The sequence below is a fragment of the Pseudopipra pipra genome, chromosome Z, assembly GCF_036250125.1.
Source record: "Pseudopipra pipra isolate bDixPip1 chromosome Z, bDixPip1.hap1, whole genome shotgun sequence".
Classification (NCBI taxonomy): Eukaryota; Metazoa; Chordata; class Aves; order Passeriformes; family Pipridae; genus Pseudopipra; species Pseudopipra pipra.
Genome location: NC_087581.1, coordinates 21,968,813 through 21,991,247, shown reverse-complemented (window position 1 = coordinate 21,991,247; position 22,435 = coordinate 21,968,813). Strand labels below are relative to the sequence as shown.

The 22,435-nt window shown below is 40.0% G+C and overlaps 1 protein-coding gene across 1 annotated transcript in view; it reads left to right on the top strand.

The window, feature by feature from the left end:
• Positions 1 to 2,330: 2,330 nt before the first annotated feature.
• Positions 2,331 to 22,435, top strand: part of SV2C (synaptic vesicle glycoprotein 2C) — a 112,892-nt gene continuing 92,787 nt past the window's right edge. Inside the window, exon 1 of the mRNA XM_064642217.1 lies at positions 2,331 to 2,594. The gene's annotated coding sequence lies outside the window, so the exon portion shown is untranslated. The remainder of the gene's footprint in view (positions 2,595 to 22,435) is intronic.

Below are 22,435 nucleotides of genomic sequence, written 5' to 3'. Positions count from 1 at the left end.
GTGGTAGGAACGAGACCTGCTTCCTGCCAGGGGGAGGTTTGGGGTGGAAAAAATTTTTTCCTTTCATATATAGATAGAAAACAGAGCAAGAAGATATTATACAGTTTTACTTCAATGATGCTACACATTCCCATAACAACCTATCTGAGCTGGCACAATCAGTCCTGTATGTGTGCTGAAGGTTCAAGATCAGCTTAACTCAACCTGAGACAAGTGAGTCTGTCGCTAGTCTAGCTGAAAACCTATCACACTTTGATATACTTCCCTCTGGTTTCCAGTTTTATTCTGCAGGCAGATCTACTCACCAACTCATTTTACCCAGAAGCCACACAAACAATAAAGCTGATAGTAAGAAAGTGACAGAATGAAGAACAAATGGAAGAACTGATCTCTGCAGTAGAAGCACAATGTTAAAATCAGTTTAATCTAACTACAAAACCACACACTTTTTACTTCTGTGGACAAAATTCTCTGTCTAATCCTTTAGTCTATCTGTCTGTTTGCTACAAAATGCCTACAAATCTACGTCGTGAACGTCCCTGTCCCAAACACAGTAGGTGAGGAGGGAGGTGGCTGCTGTAGTGGTCCTTTCTCAGTAAAATCTGAAGGTAAGGTTAAAAAAACTCTTGAGTCCATCCATTGTGATTTTATCAAAGTGATCTATTTTTCTTAGCATTTCAGTCCTGTGTGTTCAAAACCTAAATGTGGTGGTATTTTTTTCTTTCGTAGTTATATTTGCTTAAAAGCTCACAAGGAGCGTGCCTTTGTCCTAACCATTTTATTTCAGTAAAATACAGTAGGGTTGGATTAAGATGCATTTTATATACATACATGTTCCTTTTACATAGTCAATAGTAAATGGATGGAAATGACACTTTACCACCATTCTTATTTTTGTAGCACAGATAGCCTTTTCTTTTACTGCCATAGGAAAATTTTGGAATCTTTTTTATTCTTCTATATCGTTCGTGACAAGTTTAGTCTTGGGAGGTGCTGTTTTGTAACACCAGGTGCAATTTTCTAATGCTAGGATTACTGAAAGGGACAGAAAAGTAATAGGTATTTTTATTCTGCTTCTCTACTTGTGTTTCACACTTGACAGCACTCCATGCATAGTTCATTCAATTTTCCCCTGGGTAGCCAATCAATAAGCCGATTTCCTTTGATGTTTGAGTCTTCTGCTCAACAACAGAGGAAAAGAAAAATATTTCAATACATAGGAAAACATGCATATAAGCTCACAAATATTGATAGGAAGACTCAAAGGCAGATGGGGTATCAAAAATTACAACTCTGTAGAAGACACACACTAGGCATGTGCAGGGACAATGATGGTAACTGCCCATTATCCTACTTTTCTACTATAGGTATTAATCATGGTTTAACATATTTTGGAAAGATGAATCCAAGTCCCATGTTTGTTAATAGAACTGGTTGAATATTTGCTAGTTTTCAAAAGTAGTTTAATATGGAATCCTACCTGCTCTCTTCACTTTCTCTCATGTCTTCATTTTGGCAATACCACTGTGTTTGTCACATTACACGCTTTGCCAGTCAAATTGCAGGCAAATGTACATAAACAAAAATGAGCATTAAATCCATATTCTTTGCTCTACGGTGGATATTAACACCTAGTGTGACAAAGTTATGATATAGCTTCCAGTCTTTGATACCACTTCATTAAAAATATGTTGATCATGGTAATAAACATAACAACATCCTGCTGTCTAAAAAAAGACTTCCAGTCTATCCATTTGTGCCTAATATGAAAAATCGCCTATACACATGTATTTTTCCAATGTTTTCTTAAAAAGCCATGTATAATATGGATCCACCATCACTCTCGCAATCAGTTCTAATGCTTCCCTCTCCTCCTGGTCAGGAATTTTTTCACTCAGGAGGGTGAATATTGCTCCTGGGACTTCCTACACCACTTATTTTCATCCTGATCTTCAGTCTCAGTCTTTGCATGTGGAGCGCAGACAGCTGTACACTGTTGCCGCAAAGTGTTCACAGCCGGCTCCCTGGGACAAGAGTAAGGAGGGATGCAGTGATCTCCGGGTGTTCATCGGGCCTGTTGCAACCTGTTCTGAAACAAGCAATTTCATATTCTCTCCCTTGTCCTCACCTCTCATAAAACACTATCTTCTGAAATAAAGTGCATGCTTGAGAGTCACTATTTTTATTTTTCCCTTCTAGGGGGAAAAAGAGCCCTGTTGTACGGAGGCTTCCTAGCCTTGCCTGCGGCGGGGGGGTGGTTCCGTGCCTCCCCTCCTCCGGCTCCGGCCGCTGCGTGCGGCGGGGATCGCCCTCCCCGCACCCCACGCCTCCGGTTATTGATGGTGGCGGCCGCCGCCCGCCCCGCGCCTCCCGCCGCGCCCGCCCGCTCCCCCTCTCTCCCCGGCACTGCCGCAGAGGCTCCACCGCAACGCGAAGCCCACACAGCCGCTCCGGTCCGCCCCTTCTCTGGTCTGTCACGCTCGGCGGCTCCTCCGGGAGGCTCCTCGCTCCCTCCCGCAGCCTCACGCCGCGAGAAGGAGGCAGCGGCAACGGCAGCGGAGGGAAGAGCCGCGGCTCTCCGCTGCCTGCCCCCGGTAAGTGATGCTCCGGGCACTCGGGCTGCCGCGGCTGCTTCCCCGCAACTTTTCCTTTTCCTTTTTTTTTTTTTCCCCCTTCTTTTTTGCATGCTTGATTTCAACTTTTCCACGGAACTTAACAAGGGGCTTGCTCATCGGGAGGCGCGGGGGCAAAGCTCTCTTCGGGGCAGGTCGAGCGCTGGACGGGAGCGCGGGGTTCCCCTTCATCTCCGCGGTGAGCGTGAGCAGTTTGTGCTCGGCTGCTGCTCACTCCAGCTCCATCCAGATCTCGCTCGCTCTTTGCACAGAGAGAGCAGGTTGCACAGATCCGAGGAGGTGTGAGCGTCTGATCTCTGCTTTAGAAGCTGACTGGCATATTAAAGCTGGCGGAACTTTTGCACGCTAGGGGAGCAAAAACAAGGGGTGTCGAGGTTCGCAGACTCCAGATGCTTGAAGAAAACAAGTTTGCAGATGTCCTAGCAGTAAGGATGGCGAGGAAAATCAAAGGTACACAAAGGTTGTCAATTCCAGCTCCTCAAGGAACCAACACTTTCTAAGATCTGTTAAGAAGGGAACAGGCAGGGTTTCATACCCTGCAACAGAAAAGGAAGGGGGAAAAAAAAGGAACGAACGAAAGAAAGAAAAAAAATTTAAGGCTTTTTGAAAACACCGTTGCTTTTGTCACTGTGGGTTTCCTTCAAGGATTGTAGCTCACATTGACTGCGTTGGGAGAATAGTTTAGCATTCGTGACCCGTGACGGGGAGCGGGGGACTCCCTCCCCTGCAGCCTCAGGAGAGGACTTTTCCAAAACACACCAAGTTCCTGCTTTGCAGGGTGCTTTTCGAATTTAGGTCCCGAGACGCCTCCGATAGTATATGGGGAGGGGAGTGTGGAGAAGTCACAGTCAAGAAAAGTATAATCCAAGTCCCAGGGTTAGGAAGAGCTATGGGATGGTGAGTTCTTTTGAGGCAACCCCCGCCTCATTTAAATAGTTGTTGCAGGGTAGAGGAGGCATAGGAGCTGGTCTGGCAGTGCTGAGGGGAGGCAGGACACCGCAGGGACTGGAGGGCTGGGTAACATGGAGGTAATTGAACATGGAAGTCACTGATTAGTCTTGGGACCCTAATCCTGCAAAGCAGTGTGGATGCAGTGTGAGTAGGGGGCGAGGGTGGGAGCTGAGTCATGCTCGCTGGGGCGGCCATGGCACATCTGTAGAGGAAGGAGGGGGCTGAGAAAAGAAGGAAGAAATAAGGAAGAAGCACATAAAGACAGGTGGAGAGAAGGAAGAACGTCTCATAGAAAGATGCTGAGATCACCCAAAGGCTCCCCTGTGATTGACGGTATCCTTCTCTCCTTTCTGTAAAGGATTAGGACACTGATGAGTGTATCTTTGATGTAGGGGGGGCTGGATTGCAGAGGTTAGTACAACACAAGAGAAACCTATTCAGATAAACACACTTGGTACTGCTGGTACTTCGGCTGCATTGCACTGCAGTGCAGGGAGCTAAGAGCAACTTCTGCCTTAGGAGAGAGAGGGAGCTGCTGAATTGAACTGTAAAGGTGGCACAAACAATGCCAAAAATTACTGCTTCACAAGGGAATTGCAGATAGAACTAGAAGTAGAGCTGTAACGAGAAATTGGAAGGACCTTCTTGATGAATTTGCAATTAACCAAGAGGGCTTTTAGAAAAAAAAGAAAACAACACTCAGACCAAATAAAGGTCTCTGATTAGATTCATTGTAAATAGTATACTTCTGTTGGAAGTTGTTTTTCTCCAAGTACTCCATGTGAAAGAGTCTCATTTTAACTGTGCCATATATCCTCCCAAATAGAAGTTTTACAGTGATAGTTCTTTTCATGGACTGAAGTGAGAACAAAAACTACCATTTTGCTGTTTTGTTCAATATTCATAGTTTTCCCTGTAACTGATCTTTTATTCAGTATTTTTGTAGAGAACAAGGCACCACGGTAAACCAGAGACCCCATTCTTTCCCTCTCACCTAGAATTTTCTGCAATTTACCTAAATTTTCTTTAGTGTTTTGGTGGGGGTTTTTATCTGTTTCCACAATATGAAAGCTAGAAGAATTGCTTTTCTGTATTACAAAAAAATGCAGAATCCACCAAGAAATAGCCATAGTAAATTCCAAGTGCAATTTTATTTAAATTTGGAGGAAGGCTTTTCATAGGCCAAATATTGAGAAAAAGACAATCTGTCAATTAAGACTATTGACACACATCGAGCCTTCAAACATCTTGAAATGCTACTTGAAGAAAAAGAAGATGGCAACTTGATGTTAAATTACATGTAATTGCTTTCTGGACAAATAGATTTGAATTTGGCCAAATGAGATAAAATCAACTGTTTTCAGATTTTATACCTGAGAAATCTAATTTATTTTCAGTAATAAAGAAAAAGTGTTAGTCAGTTCTGAGCAACGTGCAAGAAAGATGTTTGGAACAAAGGAAAATCACATGAAGAATTGTTATGTTTGCAAAATATGATGTTACCTCAGGTGATAACATGAAACCTATAATTCAGTTTATGTCTGCATGAGCGCATAAGATTGTGTAAGTTGCTTACAGTAATGGAAGATTTCAAATTAGTTTTTTTTAATTGTGTGTTCCAAAGCACAGAGGATAAGTATTTATTCACACTGGTTCTGATCATTCTATTAAAATCAGTGTGAATTGAATTGTAGGTTTCAATGGGAACTGGAGTGAGCACAGCTATATAATAATTAAGGGACTTTGGTTAGGGTTTTTTTGCTGTTTTTATTGTTTTGTTTTGTTGTTGCTTTTTTTATTTGTAAAAGTACATTAATAAAGATGTTTTGCATTCTCAGTCATATAAAAGTTGTTTTAACATCACAGGCAGATCACTTGGGCTGTATATTGCTCTGAATCCTTGAAACCATATGCGTCACAGGATGCATATCAATGAATGTTTAAACAAAAGCTCATCAATTAGATTAGATGTGTTTGCAAACCTGTGATAGGGAACCCACAGCTGCTACCACCACTTTTGTATTATGTAGTGCATAACATTTTCCTATCAAAATGGAATGGCATCCCTTATAAAATGATTTAGAGGACTAGATTTACAACTTGTCTTCTTTTAAGTGTTTGTAAGCAGTATAATGGAAAAAATTAATTAGAATTGTGCTCAAAGTATTGACACTGGGAAGAAAATGTAGTTAAATTTCTCTTTTAAATTAGCAGACTGTTTCAGTTTTAAATTAAATATTATATATTCTCTAGTATCTATGTTACAAAACGTGGTGGGCCTTTTTTTCCTTAAAACAATGGCTGAAAACCTAAAAAGCTTTTATTCATATTTGATTTTGTGTATTGCTACATGTGCTTCTAGAGACAGTTTAAACATGCAGAGTACCTATTCTTGTGTAAATATATATGATGCAGGTCAGTGATACATTAGTCATGTTTTTTTTCAAATTACCGTTGTTATGTCAACAAAAGATAAATAAGTTGGATTAAATATAATCAAATGCAGATTTTTTTAGCATGACTATGATTGAAGCTGTTGTCCTCTTGTTAAAAAAGAAAGGGCGTAATGCAACACCGAGCACATCTTTTCCTTCTCTGTGGTTCCAACTCTCAGTCATTTTCGCACCCAGAGAGGCTAATAGAAGTTTAAATGTTGCATACACAATGAATGAAATTGCTTAAAGCTAAAGTGTAATACACTATAATACAATTAAGATATTATTAACATCTTTTCATTTTTAAGACTAAATTCTTACCTCTGTTTATCTGTATTTCTTCTGACCAACTGCTGACATTAAAGACTTGCCATGCGTCAACAAAATTAGGTGGGCATTTCATCCACATATTTCTAATTGAACTAAAGATGAACCATATTAAAAATAGAAACGACATCTACCACATAATATAGCTGGTTCAGTGCACAAGGCATATAGCTTTATATTGATCTGGGACTCATGAAAAATATGGTGTTGTTGTAGTTTCATGTTTCCTTGCCAGCTGAAATGTTTGGGTTTTTTTTGGTTTTTAGTTTGTTTTTGTTTGTTTTTGGTTTTGTTTGTTTGGGTTTTTTGTTGTTGTTTGGATTTTTTTAAGATAAAGCAGCATCCCTGTATCTGTCTCTCTCTGCAGGTTATCTTTGTGGTCATAGCTGTGTGGGTCTAGTTATGTACTTTGTTCTAAAATGGTAGTCTGTATCTCACAAGCGTGTCTTGAATTTTGTCTGAATATCCATGTTATAATTAATACAGTTGGTAGCAGCATTAAAGCATCCTGCAGGATTTTTTTCCCCTTTAATGATCATTTGAGGGTTTGTGTACGAAAAAGCTTCATGAAATACATCATGAATACTAATTATTTAATCACTATTTTACCATTTAACCGTGGTAACCATGGAATGGAGGGATGACTTTGCTTATAGCAGCTTATAGGGCCTCTGGGTCTTTAAATGGCACCATGTTCATTTTCTGTAGAGCTGGAGGATAAACTTCCCTTTCTGAAAGTGTAGCAGTGCTTACCCCAAGAAGGTGGTTTCAGAAACTGGATCCACCACCCCCACCTCCCTTGATGATGTGTAGGTTTTGCTTTTATCTGGGAATCCCAGCCATTGCTGCAGCCTTAAAAATGAAGTGGTACTGTACTGTTCCTAAGGCTGAGAAATGAGCAGAACTATCCATGAGCCAGCAGTGTGCTCTTGTGGCCAAGAATGTCGATATTATCCTGGAGTGCCTTAGGAAGAGAATTGCCAGCAGACTGTGAGAAGTGATCCTTCCCCCCTATTCAGCCCCAGCGAGGCCTCATCTGGAGTACTGTGTCCAGTTGTAGTTTTAAGAGAGACATGGAGCCCCTGGATTGGGTCCAACAGAGGGCTACAAAGATGATTAGGGGACAGGAGCACCTCTCTTACGAGGAGAGGCTGAGAGAGTTGGGCCTGTTCAGCCTGGAGAAGAGATGGCTGAACATCAGTGTCTATTAGTACCTGAAGGGGCGGTGCCAAGAGGATGGATCCAGGCTCTTCTTGGTGATGCTGAACTGTAGGAAAAGAGGCAATGGGCAGAAACTGCTGCACAAGAAGATCCACCTGAATATGAGGAAGAACTTCTTTATTATGTGTGTGACCATGAACAGGAACAGATTTCCCAGAGAGTTTGTGGAGTCTCCCTCACTGGAGATATTCAAGAACTGTCTGGACACAATCCTGTGCCACGTTCTCTAGGATGAATCTACTTGAGCTGGGAGGTTGGACCAGATGACCCACTGTGGTCCCTTCCAACTTGACTCATTCTGTGATTCCAGTTGGAAGTCACTGCTCTCTATCATGTAGCTTTGTGTTGTTTCTTTTTTATCTCCGTGGATTCTTTAAATTCTGCCTTTTGGACAGCTGATGGTATAAAAACGCTGTCTATAATAATGGGGTAAAGTATTTATTTATTTCCATTAAAAAGAAATGAACTTGAAAATTCCATCACAAAATATATCCAAGTACCAAACAATAAAGATAAGATCATCAATGTATTTTTCTATTTCCTGATCATGCTGAAAGCTCTCTGCAATATACTTAGGATATCTTCCTTGTACAGATATGAAGGCCTAGATACTAATTGGCATTTCCCATTTTAACTCTCAAGCAAACAGAGTAAATTTCTTGGTACAGAGTATGAAAGGTCCTATAGTGGTGACTTGTTAGTGCTTCTTGAGGGAATTTATGGAACTGTGAATGTTCTTCATAACTCATATGAGGCCAATCCTGAAAGAAAAGGTAACACCAAGGATTGCCATGGTCTCCTATGAGTTTAGAAAATGTATATTCTTGATGTTGCAGTGCAAATTTATCAGTTTTTACTGAGTTATTTTTGACCTGATTTTGATCAACAAGTCAAAAGAAGATAATTCTAAACGCATTAGGTGAAGGTACCAAATATTAACATTTCACGTATCTTGCTCTCCTACTTTCCATATCAGCACATAGCTGTGCAATTTATGTTGGCTTTTCTTTGGGGCAGTATTCTTGGTGACTAGACATCACTTCTTGTGAGCAGAATCACTGATTCACTTCCTGTGTAGCTGGTGCACAGTCTGCCGCTGACACTGGATTCACTTACCCTTTGAACATCCTTTCTCAGCATGTATGCAGCGCCTCAGCTTCAAACAACTCAACTTTATTTCCTGTCAGCTTTGTTAAATAAATCAAATTCTGGAAATAGAGAGAGCATTAGATGAAAATGCACTTAGCGATGTAAGACACATAACTGAAAACCTCCTTACTGTGCCTGGAAATTTTGCAAGGATGATCTGTTGGGGGGAGGGGGTAGGAAAAAAAAGAAAAAAGGAGTACTAGGGCTCGTGGGAGTCTCCGCTATGCAGATGTAATCTGTTCTTTTCCTTGGTATGCCATCTCATCACTGGCTGCAGTATACTGCAGACATAATGAAGATGTTTAAAATAGCTACTTTCTGTTGCAGTCTAGTACACCAATATGATGCTCTAAATGAACTACAGACATGCTTGAGATTATCCTACAGTGTGGATCATGATGCTTATAGATTGTCCTCCATTCATCTTTCTTGAGGCTGTATACCTCTCTCATAAACCCTTATAAAGGTTAGAAAAGTATAACTTCACCTTTAAAGACAAAAAATGTATTTTCTGTATGTACCTTTTAATGCTTTTGTAGACTCTACATTCGCCTATTGAAAAGGCAGTCTCTATGGGTGACAGCAAGCATACACTTACAAGTTCATTCTTTGCTGTTCTAAACTAACAAATGGATTCCTAAGTTTAACGTATTTCATAGGGCTTTCTAAGTTGGGTAGGCCAAGATTGTTGTAGCAATTGGGAAAACTGGAAAAACATTTCTGTTAGTCTTTGATAATTTCTTTGGTCCATTTCCCTGGAATACTAATTCCTTTTCAATGCTCTTCTTGCCTTCAAATGAAATCCTGCAAAGAAAAAAAGGAACAACTTGGACATAGAGATGTGAGGATGCTTTTCCTAAAAATCATTAAAAGGTGGTATAAATCTATATGGTTAGACACCATATAGAAACGTCTAGCAGTTGCCTACTTAAATGAATTAAATTTTGCTTAATTTTTGTCTCTTCAGATGAAATTCCATATTCAGTTCACATCTGAACTTGGGAGAGTCTCAGTCCTTGTTAATTGCAAAGATCTTAAAAGTTTTGCTCAGTACATGATATTAAGGATCTGAGCCAACTTCTACTCCATAAATGAACTCCTTAAACTTTGAATATCTAAATAGATACATAGAAACATTTAGGCCCATGTTTATAATCATTCTCACTGGAAGACATATTCCAGTTGAATGCAGTAGACACCTGTATTCAAAACATAATTACGGTACCAGTTCTTGTACACCTTGAACAACCTATCACAAACTCCCAGACGTTAAAAGATAATGGCATCGTGATAGTTCTGTGTATTTGCTTATAAAAATTAGAAGGCAGGAAAGGAAAAAACCCTCTAAACAATTGGTCAAACACATCTTAAGAAATAGATGTTTAGAAAATAAGTGTTAATTAGCTAAAACGAGTTTTTTTTAGGTTCTATATTGAACAGAGCAAAACTTGCTCCTACCTTAAGAACTTTAGCAGCTAAAATCCAAATTACTAAAGCATAAACATCTCATGTGGTATTTACTGGAATTATGTCTTGGCTATCCACTGTCTGTCCCTGACAATGTCTGTCCATGAAGAGCTGTCCAAGACGGGACACTACTCATTAGTAGTCTGGAAGCAACCTTAATGCCTTAGTCCTGAACACCTTACCTCCTCAAGACAGTTTTGGGTGAAATGCTGCTTGTTTTGGACTAACTTCATTTGTAGGAATAAGGAGACACTGGAAATTCTGTTTCAGTCACATTTGTTCAATGGTTAAAACAATGAGCACACTGCTGCCATTCTACTTAATCATTTAGCAGACAGAAAAACTGTTTCTTCCTAGGAAAGAAGTTATTTCTCAGACAGGTTATCACTGGTGAAATTGCTCACTAATTTCTGTATTACAGTAACAAATGAATATGGAGACTCCCTGCTCCCTAGTCCAAAGGAAGAAAATACATTTTCCAGTATCTGGAAAACTATTGCAAACCAACTTCTTTCAATTATGTTGACTGCTCTCTAAAGTAGATTTTGTTCATAGAAATCACCAAAGAGTCATTTTATTGTGTATATTTCCTGAAATATTAGCAACTCAAGGGTATGACCTGAAATGTGCATAACATTCCACTTGGTTTTTTAAGGGATGAGTGTTGTTGTGGCAGGGATAGGAATAAAATGTTTCCTAAATAGGCTTCTCTAGGCTTCTCTGTGTTTGCTCCAGGTACAGTTTTCCAGAATAGAACAACTACAGTTACCAACCTGTGAAGAAAGACACTGCCAGACTGACAGTCCAGCAAGCGGTTGGGGCATACAATGCTTAAGGAGGGGCTGTGTGTTTGCTCAGCTGGGAAGAGAAGGCCAAAGGAAGATAGGCAAATCTAATTGCTGTCTTCCATCATCTAATGAATGATTAGTACGAAGACGGAGTCAGGAAACAGAATGGAAATTTGAATAACACAGAAGGAAGAAATTTTTAACTGTATGGGTGTTGAAGTACCGGAGTTGATGCATGGGAATGCTGTGGACATCACTGTCTTTGGATATGTGCAAAATTTTCCTGGACTTGGTTCTGAGCAACCTGATCCAATTTTGAGGCTAACCTGGCTTTCAGCAGAAGTAGAGTAGATCTCCAGAAATTCCTTCAGACTTTCATTTTTCTTTAACTCTACTGATATAAGAGACTACTGGTATAAAAACCATATGTTACTAGAAGTTAATAAATCCTCTAACTTAGTATCCCTCCTCTGTGAGCCCTTCTACTCACATCAGAATAGTATCTGCCTAAGATCAGGGCTTCTTTTTACAGTTGTATACAAATTCAGAAGATGCACAAGTGGGAGTGAAGAATTTACAATTTGAGAGGAAATTTGATTACTAACAGCAAATTACTCCATCCTGCTAATCTGTATTCTGTAAATTTTCTCTTATTTGGCTAGAAATTCTTGTACTGGCACAGACTGAGATGCAAAATCTAGATGATAACCTTAATCAAAAAATGAGTTCAGCTGATAAATGACGTTATTTGTTCTACGGTTAAAAGACCAAATTGTAGAACTGCAGAATAATATAATTATCTATTTATTTATGGAGATGTTGTAGCTTCTAGTGGCCATGATTTAACTGTCCGGATACTTTACTCTTCTTAGGGAACTGTATTTTGGAATACATGGGGAGAATCTGACTAGAAATTACCAGAATTCATAGTAAAATACAGTTATTCTAAGATGAAAACAATATATTGAATAAGTCTCCTCACATGAGATCAGAAATCATGAAGACTGTAGTTTGGGGTTTTTTTACCAGCCTAAGTTGCTTTGTGCTAGTGGTTGCTCATGAGATAGAAAGTTTACTTGCAGTATCCAAGTTCACATGCGACAGCCATAGTTAATTCTTTCCTTCTCTGAAAAATGCATAAGGGTTTTTGCATCCTGGGCTAAATGGTTTTCCCTGATTGTAGTGGCACAAGAAGTTTGGCTTTTTTTTTTTTTTCAAATTTTCTTATATGATTAATTTTAGAAATAATGCAATCAGATGCACTAGTTAATTTTCACCAACATTCACTTTTACTAGCTCTATGGCCAATGTTGTACAGAAGTAGATTGTGAGAATTAAAAACAAGAAATGTCATTTCCAAAGAAACATCTAGTGGAGATGTTCCCCTTATATGTACACATATACATTTACATACACAAACATATATATACGTAATATAAGTAATCTTGTTTATTGCTATAGGGTTGTTTACATGGATTTTTTACTCAAGAGAATAGGTTCTTGCAGAAAAAGGTCTCTTGGCTGATAAAGTGGAAGTCTTGTGGCAAGTAAGTGTTGACAAAGTCTCTGCCAGCAGATTGGTAGGAAATAGAGCTAAATTATTGATTAAAAATTTTCAGTCAAATGTTGATGATTCTTTATTAAATATAATGTGATTTAGGTCAATTTTATTTGTGGTTATAAGGTAGAGAAGTATTTTTCCCTAGATCTGAGAAGCTCTTTTATATTGTACCTCTTAGGTGTGAAATAAATGGAAGCCTTTATGTATGTCTGTGTTTCAATATGTAGGAATAGGAATGAGCTACAGGTTCCAGTACACCGCACTCCTCCACTCCTGTGATTGGGAAAATAAATTTCTGTGAGAAGTATCATAATGTCTGCATAGAAGTATTCTTTCATTGGCTGAATTTTATGCTAGCAATTTTCTTTTAATTATTGCTTTTTTTAGAACATTAAATAAACTTGAATTCATCTTTATTTAATATTCTGAAATACTGGAAGTGGTAATTCTGTGATGTCTTCTGTCTTTGATTATTTTAGTAAGGTATGTTTTTAATTAGAAAGATATTTTTAATCAACAAAAGTTTTTGAGAAAGTGGATGGCAAAACTGGAATAGAATTGATACAAAAGGAACCATTGCTGTGTACCATAAAGGATCCATAAACATGTAGAGGTTTTTAAAAAGATCTAGGAAAATGTTAAAAATACTATTAAAAAAAAAACCTGTTACCTGCTGATCTAACAGTGCTACAACAGCATAGAACACAAGGGTTATGTACTGAGTGTGTGAACTATACCACTGAAAGCTGTGGAGAGGTCAGGAGAGCAAGAGCACATGCAGTGGACAGAAAAGATATACAGATTCAAATTCCTGGAAATTTTTTTGAATTAAAACCTGAATTTCCTTAATGAGAAGGTCCCTTGCTTTAATGGTGCAAGCACTGAATGTTGCATCAACTGTACAATTTGAAAAACTGTTTTCAATGAAACCAATGCCCACACATTCAAGGAACTAAGCACTTAATCAATATGATGTATATCCTGAAGCCACCACAGTGTAATACTTTTAAAACGCTAATTGTGAGCTATAATCAAGAACTAATTGGCTGATGAAGCAAGAATTTCTTTTCTAAAATTGCTTTGCTTATTAAATTTAAAAATACATGACATCTGGGGTTTTTTCTTTTTTTTTCCCTAGAAAAAGAAAAATATTTTTAAGAGCATGTCTGCTATGGTATACTGGGCTTTAATTTGGACTTAATTTGCTGTTTATTTGGCCAGCTTTGGACCTATACCTCTACACACGCATGAGTGGGTTGCTCCTTCTTATACTCTCTTCAGATTTCCCAGCCATGGAGTAGTCAAGAGACCTGCTTGGAGTATAACACTAAGCTCCTTCATTAGTCAACTGACACTGGTGGCATACAGATCATTTTCTGTCTTTGAACCAAAAATATAATCTGAGTCATCCAGGGCCTCCACTGTGGGTGAGTAAGGGAGGGGTCTTAATGTTTCTTTCGAATAAAAAAAAGGGATAATAATAGACCAAGTCTGAAGAGGAGAAAAATGGAAATTCTTATAAATGCCTATTAGTAATGCAAAACATTTAAATAGTGCATGCCCAAGCATGAAGGTAAATGAGAACCCACTGGAGGAGCCATCCAAGTGCAAATAGTGGTTCTTCAACATGGTCCCTGAGTGTGTGTATTTGAGGTGCTAATAAGGGTATGATCCATGTCGTCTGTGGCATTCAAGGGACATTATTGATGTGGCATTGCTTCCCTGATTCACTAACAGTAGCAATATCTTCAGTTAAACAAAAAGCACATGTGAACATGTACCACTATAGTGGCTTTTGTACTTCATTACCTGTTGAAGAACGATGATTGGTTTTGTTTGAGGGCAGTATCAGTAAAGAGCCAGGGTGCAAAAGAAAGATAATGATTAATCTGTTGGAAGACAGAAATTCAAGGGAAATTACTTCAGAACACAGCCAAGCTGGGTTGCTACCTTATTGACTTTTGCACTGTCAGAGAGTAAGAAAAGAACACTGTTGCTATAAGTCTAGCAAAGCTAAAACTAAGTTGGTGACAAACGTAAGCAATTCTTACCTCTTGGAGAATGCATGTTTTTTAGGGATTGAACCAGTGTGAGTTTTGGCTTCAGGAAATTGCCTGATACTTTTTTATTTTGTAATGTGTACTCTTGACATATTTTTTGCCTTTCCAACTACCAGATTTAAATATTGACAATATTCCACATTTTAAAACGTGGAAATAACTTGAAAAATTAAATAAGGTGTCTGTGTACACTCTCTTTTAATGGATTGATTTATTAAATTATACTGAACTGTGGGGGTTAGAAGAAAACCATTAATATGACTGTCCATATTGCTGTAACAAACAAGTAACACTTTTAGCCAATAAGAAGGAGAGATTTTTTCATTATTAAACAGCTATTACTGATTTTGGCTCTTTTTTCCCCATGTTTTTATTCCAGTTTCTTTTAATGAAAACCCTTCTAATGTGAACCAAGAAAGCAGAGGAATTCATGCATTCATTCTTAGCAGCTGGCAGAGGTACTTGTTATCCACCCTTCAGAACTATGAGGTTAAGTTTTTCTTAGTGTGCTCCATACCAAAGACTCAACCAAATTTTTGACACCACCTCCTCCAGAAAATGTCTAATAGCTCTTACTCTGCTCTTTATATATGACAGAATAAATCCTGCTACAACAGTATTTCTAGAATGCTATTTGAATAGCAGCACAGGAAATCAAACCCATGGCCCCCAGTACAGCAGTGTCACAGAGATCCTGCTGTTTCAGCCTTTGTCCTTTTAGGGGTTTCTTCCAATGACATTTTTCTCATTGAGTATTCATTCACTATTTAAAAAATGCTGAACTGCTATAAATTCATAATCCCAGTCAATGTTAGAAGTTGTACAGAATTTTGACTTGTTTCTTATGTATTTTTAGCATGCACTCCTAGCAAACTGAAGATAATCATTCTATAAAAGGTGGTACCTGTTCACTCCAAATCTCACTGGCTTCAGTGCAAGCATTTAATTCATTCTAATCTAGTCCTAAACATTCATCCTTTAATGCTCCTTGCAAAAAGCTTTTCAGACTTGAGGGTATCATTGCTGCTCCATGTGGCAGAACATAAAAATGAGATCACAGATGGGTAACAGAGGCTTGATGCTCAAAAGGGCAGTTCAGTAGCTGAAATGCGGTGTGCGTTCTCCTTGCCAGAAAGGAGAAATAAGCCAATGGCTATTTGTAGACTACACTCACCACATATGTCAAAAGTGAGGTTTCTACTAGACACTGGTAACAGCTATAGTCAGTGATTGCTAATGAAAAACACTTCCACATTTTCCAGTGCGTATCTTTCGCTATTTCTGGTGCTCTTCCAGATCATAGTTTTGGTCCCAACAGGCTTCCTATTTTTGGTTATACGATTCTGTATGCATTAAACAGTTTTCAAACTTTTGATGTTTAGAGATGCTTTCAGATTTTTCAGTGAATGGAAGAACCCATGTGTTAAGAATTTCAGCCTGCTGACAGTAGTCTCACTGTCAGCTTTTAGTGAGGTTTCATGGTCCTAAGGGTAGTCTGCAAAGCAGGTACATACCCTCATTGTCTGTGAGAACCCTGAGTGACCAAACAGACCTTGTTTGCCCCAATGAGTCTCACCAGGACCCCTCCCACAAGCACCCTCTGCCTGCTGGTTCAGGACCTCTTGTTAAGCTCAGGCTTCAGCCTTTGTGAGAGCTTCCAGGGAGTAGCAACCATGAGACTGCTCCAGGAGGGAAGAGAAGACAGAATCTGAGAGGGACCACAGTGCAGCCAGGGCAGTGCCTTCACTGATAAAGCAAGGCATGGTCCTCAGACAGAGTGTACAGAGATAGTGAGAGCAACAATTTGTCATCAACACTCTGATGCTCATCAGACAAGGTGGGGCAGTGTTACTCCAAGATCAGTCAGGAAAATCCACTCCGGGATTCAAAACCAACATGGAATAGGAGACAGAAACCCTACAGAGAAGCTCAGGCAGACATGAGTTGGCCAGATCTGAGCTCAAAAGGGAAGCTGAGCTCAGATCCCTTCCAGGATCTGAGTGCCTGGAAGGGGTCCCAGGTGAGGCTGGGTAGGTGGTTTAGACCTACTGAGGCACTTGGAGCCCTCACAGTCAATTAAAACTCTACAAGAGAGGAAGGACAATCAATTTCAAGTCAGGGAACCTCAGCAAGATGGTAAACTTCACTGGTGGGTGTCAAGTATTTCAAGAACCAGACTAAGAATTAGGCTAAGAATAATCTGGAATACTGACGATCTCAGTGAACCAGAGAATTGTCCATGTTCATAAAGCATACACAGAAAAAAGGCTGCCAGGTGCCTTTCTGCTTTAAAATAAAATGTTTTGTATGACAGGATTTACTACTGAGACGTTTCATCTCACCACACCATTTTGCTGTGCAAATTCAAACACAAGGAACAAAACATTTTTTCATATTGGCAGGTGGGTTGCTTCCAGAATAAGCTGCAGGAAGCTTACTGGAATTGAAAAAAAAATATTTACCAGCTCTTCTATCTTCATTTTGCTGCCTTTTCTGTGCTTTCAATGGCAGAGCGCTGCGCTTATTCAGTTGTGCCATCCACTTCTACATATTCTACCCAAGGGAAGAAAGACATACTGAGGTAGTGCTCAGATTGCATAATGTACTCTGAGATACAGATAAATCCTGTTTTGTCAGAATCTAAGTTACTGAATCTGAAAAAGTAGGGACTGCTGCATTTTTAGCACAGACTCTTCATAGGCCCATTATTTTCGTCTCTTTTCGTGATACCTTCTCACCCACGTTATCAAACCTACAAAATAAAGACTTAAGCAGTTTAGTGAACCAAGCAGCAATGTAAAATATAAACTGCTAAAATATTAAATTTGTGTTTTAATGGGAGCCATACACCTGCAGGCACTTAGATTAATTTACTTGAGAAGTTTCCTTACACTTGCTGAAAAACTGCGTATCATCATCATGGCCAGTCTTCGTGAATGAAGATTTGGGAAAGGTCTTTACCCACATTTGTTACAAGTGCGCTGGTGATACAGGGCTTTGCAAATGCGGGTAAGGCCTTCAAGCCTGTGCAATGGATTTTTTAGGTGAGACACAGTGTGTGCTGAACTGAGCCTACCCTTTAATCCTAAGGTTCATCTGCCGGGGCCGAGCGAGCTTGGACAGTGACAGCGAGGTCCTCCGGACGTAGGTTTGTTTAGAGTGACCTTCTCCTAGATGGATGGCCTTACAGGGCTGACGAGCTCCATCTGCCCGGGAGGGCACATATGCACTGAAGATGTGTTGTCAGCATATGATGCAGTTTGAATGTAGCTAAAGCATGAGTTTATGGTAATCTTTACAAAGTCTTTTTTTTCCAGTGTGGAATAAAATTATGTAAACAATTTGTACAATAAAAATCAGTGCAACCTTAAAAAAGTGCAGTCAGGTTTTTATCAGCAGCTTTGTATTTGGGGAGGTTAGACCACTCGTGATTTCCTTTCTTACCTAGTTAGGGCCTGGTAGACAATGAGTCAGCCATAATTGTGAAAAAAGTAATTTCCATCTGAAACTGTGACATTTTCCCCCAGGGAGATGGAAGATTTTATGAGTGTGCAGAATCACTTTTTTTAGTGCTGCAGAACTAGCACTTTATTTGAATATCAGATTCCATAATCTTTAATAGCTCAGGCGTATTTGAAGCAGAGCAATACATTCCTGTGATCACAGGCCTCTAGTAAAAACACTGCACAGTGCACAGTGCAGGAAACAGTCCTAGGAAAATCCTAAAGTAACAGGATGACATAGTAAAGTACATCATTTGGAATATCCACAGTATAGATTTTTTCAGCCAAATAATTTAGAATATATTCTGTTCTTTACCATCTATAACGCAGCTGTCTCCTTCGAGAACACACGCAGGATCACTCTCGAGGAGAAAAGGCAACGCAGAAAGAACCGTGTTCTGCAGAATACACCATCTAAAGAGTCTTTCTGCTGTGCCTTTTGCAATCGGATATGTCTGTCACGTATTGGCCTCATAAGTCACCAAAGTGCCTGTAACAAATGTGGTTGGAGCCTTCCCAAATCTTCGTTCGCGAAGCCCAGCCATGATGATGACTCTGTTCTTTAAGAAGAATAGAGAAAATGTGGATGTAAAACCAAATCACTTTTCAAGAAGAAATCTAGCAATCTTGGTTGCACTCGTACAAAAAAGAAAGTAATGTAGGACTGCAGGCTACTTCCAAAGAAATCTGTACATTACCCTCCTCTTTCCTTCATATGAGATGCCAAGATGTTTGGAGAGAGATCATAAACTTTTAATTATTTCAGAATGAAAAATAAAGTAAAACTATATAAGGTTTTTAAGTTCAATCCCTATTTAAACTTGTAGGAATTTTTTTTTTGCTATTTATAAATCTATTTTGAAAACACTGAAAATATGTTTTGCCTAGGTATCTGTTATCTGCATATTGCCAGGGTGTTTTTCTTACTGCACTCTATGGATGCTCTTTCTGTCATTTTTGATTATAGCTGAGTTCCCATATTGATGAATTTCCATGTCACAGACTCTGAAAGTCATTGTTATTTCTTATGTACAAGTATACTTCTTATCAACTTTGTTATGGTCTTATTCTGTGTAATGCTCTGTACCTAACACAACTTTTACTTCTGTAGTTATGCAGCTTTCTATTTTTAGTTCAGATTTTTCTGAGTTGTTTTACTCTCAGATGTAGTAATTTTATGGAAAAATACAGTTAAAAGAGCAATATGTTGAAATTACGGAATACTAATTTAAAGACATATTTTGATGCCTGCCTATGTCAAGATGGGCAAGTGACCTAACTGTAGAAGCCATTTCTGTTCTACAGTCCGCTGAGGTGTCCCTTACTCTCCCTCTAGTTTTCCAGTCTTGATTCTAAACCTTTTTTGTTATTTTGTGAAAGATATATTTGTACACTGACATATCCATCACTTCATGCTTAATTTTCATTTATAAAAAAAAGACCTCTTCATTTATTGTAGGAGAACGGATTTATTTTTTTTAATGTGTTAGAATGATAGAGTAATTTGGGTGGAGAAGGACCTCTGGAGGTCATCTAGTCTCAGACCTGGACTTAAGTAGCTCAGAGTCTTGTCCAGTTGTGTTTTGAATACCTCCCAGGCTGGGATCCCCAGGGCTCATCTCTGTAGCCATGCAGGTCTGGAGCCTTACTGTGAAGAATTTCTTCCTTGGAACTGGTGGGAATTTCCCTTGCTGCAGCTTGCAGCTGTTTCCTCTTTTCCTTTTGTTCTTTACCTCTGGAAAAGGGCCTGTCCCCATTTATAGTCCCTCATTAGATGATGGGAGATGGTGAATGGATTCTTCCCTAAGCCTTCTCTGAAGACTGGGCAAAAATGGTACCCTCTCCTTGTCCATCATGCACATCTAACAACCCAGTAATGCTCTCCATCTCCAGATTGCCACTGTCTTGTTTAGACTGTGATGGTGGTGAGGTGCATGAAGTAGCATGTGGTAGTTGGTATGGCTACATAGTTAGAGGGGAAAAACTCCATCCAGCCAATGGGCAGCATTCCTGCTAAAGTGACCCAGCTGTCATGGTAGAACATGTTTGTCCTGTTATTCACCTAGTCTCTCAGGTCCATGACTGCAGACTTAAAGCAATGACTTAAATCTAAACTGTGTGAATATTCATTTAGTTCAAAGAATATAATTGCCATCTTAATTGCATTTTGGTGTAACCAGATTTATGAGAGGTGGCATGAATACACCTCTTTATTAAAATAGTTGTCAGAGAATGTTTTGTTTGTTCATTCCCTTCATTGTTTTCTAGCACCTGTGGGATAACAAACAAACTAGTCTATGCCACTCTGATGGTTTGACCTTGGCTGGATGCCAGATGCTCACCAAGCCACTGTATCACTTCTCTCCTCAGCTGGACAGAGGAGAGAATATATAATGAAAGTCCCACAGGTTGAGATAAGGACAGGGAGGCATCACTCAGCAATTACTGTCATGGACAAAATGGACTTGACTTGGGGATATTTAATTAATTTATTGCAAATAAAATCAGAGTATGATGATGAGAAACAAAAATAAATAGTAAAACACCTTCCTTTCAACCCTCCCTTCTTCACAGATACAACTTCACTCACAGTTTCAGCTACCTGTTTCCCCTCATGCAGGTGGATGGGGACTGGGGGTTTTAGTCAATTCATCATATGTTGTCCCTGCTGCTCCTTCCTTCTCAGCAGGAGGGCTCCTCACACTCTTCCCCTGCTCCAGTGTGAGGACTCTCCCATGGGAGACGGTCCTCCATGAACCTCTTTAACATGAGTCCTTCCCACGTCCTGCAGTCCTTCACAAACTGCTCCAGCATGGTTCCCCCACAGGGTCCCAGTCCTGCTGTAAACCTCTTCCAGTGTTGGTTCTTCTCTCCATAGGGCCACAAGTCCTGCCAAAAGACCTGTAGATGGGTATCTGCTTCACCATGGACCTCCACGGGCTGCAGGACAGCCTGCCTCACCATGGTCTTCACCATGGGCTGCAGGGGAATCTCTGCTCTAGTGCCAGGAGCACCTCCTTCTCCTCCTTCTGCACTGACCTTGGTGTCTGCAGACCTGTTCCACTCATATGTTCTCACTCCTCTCTCCAGCTGCAGCTGTGCAGTTTTCTTTCCTCCCGCTTCTTAAATATATTATCCCATCAGTGTTATCGTCATTGCTGATGGGCTCGGCTTTAGCCACAGGTAGGTCCATCTTGCAGTTGACTGGCATTGGTTAGTTTGGACATGGGGGAAGCTTCTGGAAGCTTCTCACAGAAGTCACCCCTGTAGCTGTTCTGTTACCAAAACCTTTCCATGCAAACCCAATACACCCACCAAGCACAAGTATTTCTTTTTTGTCTGAACTTGTGATTTTTTTCTGCCCAGAGTTAGTTGTTGCTAATGATTTATTACTAAACACTAAGTATAGCTGATTCCAACAGACCACATGACATCATGCTCATTATAAAAAGTAGGGGGAAGGAGGAGGAATGGGGAGGATGTTTGAAGTGATGACATTTGTCTTCCCCAGTAACTGTTACATGCGATGGGGCATGGGGATGGCTGAAGACCTGCCTGCCCATGGGAAGCAGTGAATTAATTCCTTGTTTTGCTTTGCCTTTGTGCATGGATTTTGCTTTCCCTATTAAACTCTGTTTATCTCAACCTACAAGTTTTCTGGCTTTTACCCTACTGATTCTCTCCCTGATCCTGCCAGTAGGGGAGTGAGCAAGTGGCTGTGTGGTGCTTGGTTACTGGCTGGGGTTAAGCCACACTGATGTAGTAGGGGGAACAAGTAGGAGTGTGCAGTCACAGGGCTTTGATCTTATTGCAATTGCAGAGACATGGTGGGACAGCTCACATGACTAGCACATTGTCAGGAAGGGCTACATGCTGCTTAGGAAAGACAGACCAAGGGGGCACAGGGGTTGTCCTCTAAATGCTTGGAATGTATTGAACTCTGGGAGGAGTGGCTGACCCCAGAGGGCAGTGCAGCCCTTCAGAAGGACCTCAACAGGTTGGAGAGATGGGCAGAAAGGAACTGTCTGAAATTCAACACGGGCAAATGCAGAGTCCTGCAGCCAGAAAAAATAACTCCAGTCACAAGTACAATTTGTGAGCTGAGATGAAGGAAAGCAGCTCTGCAGAGAATGACCTTGGGGTCCTGGTGGACAACAAACTGTCCATGAGCCACTAGTGCGCCCTTGTGGCCAGGAAGGCCAGTGGTATCCTGGGGTGCATTAAGAAGAGCATTGCCAACAGGTTGAAAGCGATGGTCCTGCCACTCTGTTCAGCCTTGGTGAGGCCTCATCTGGAATGTTGTGTCCAGTTCTGGGCTTCTCATGGCAAGAGAGACACGG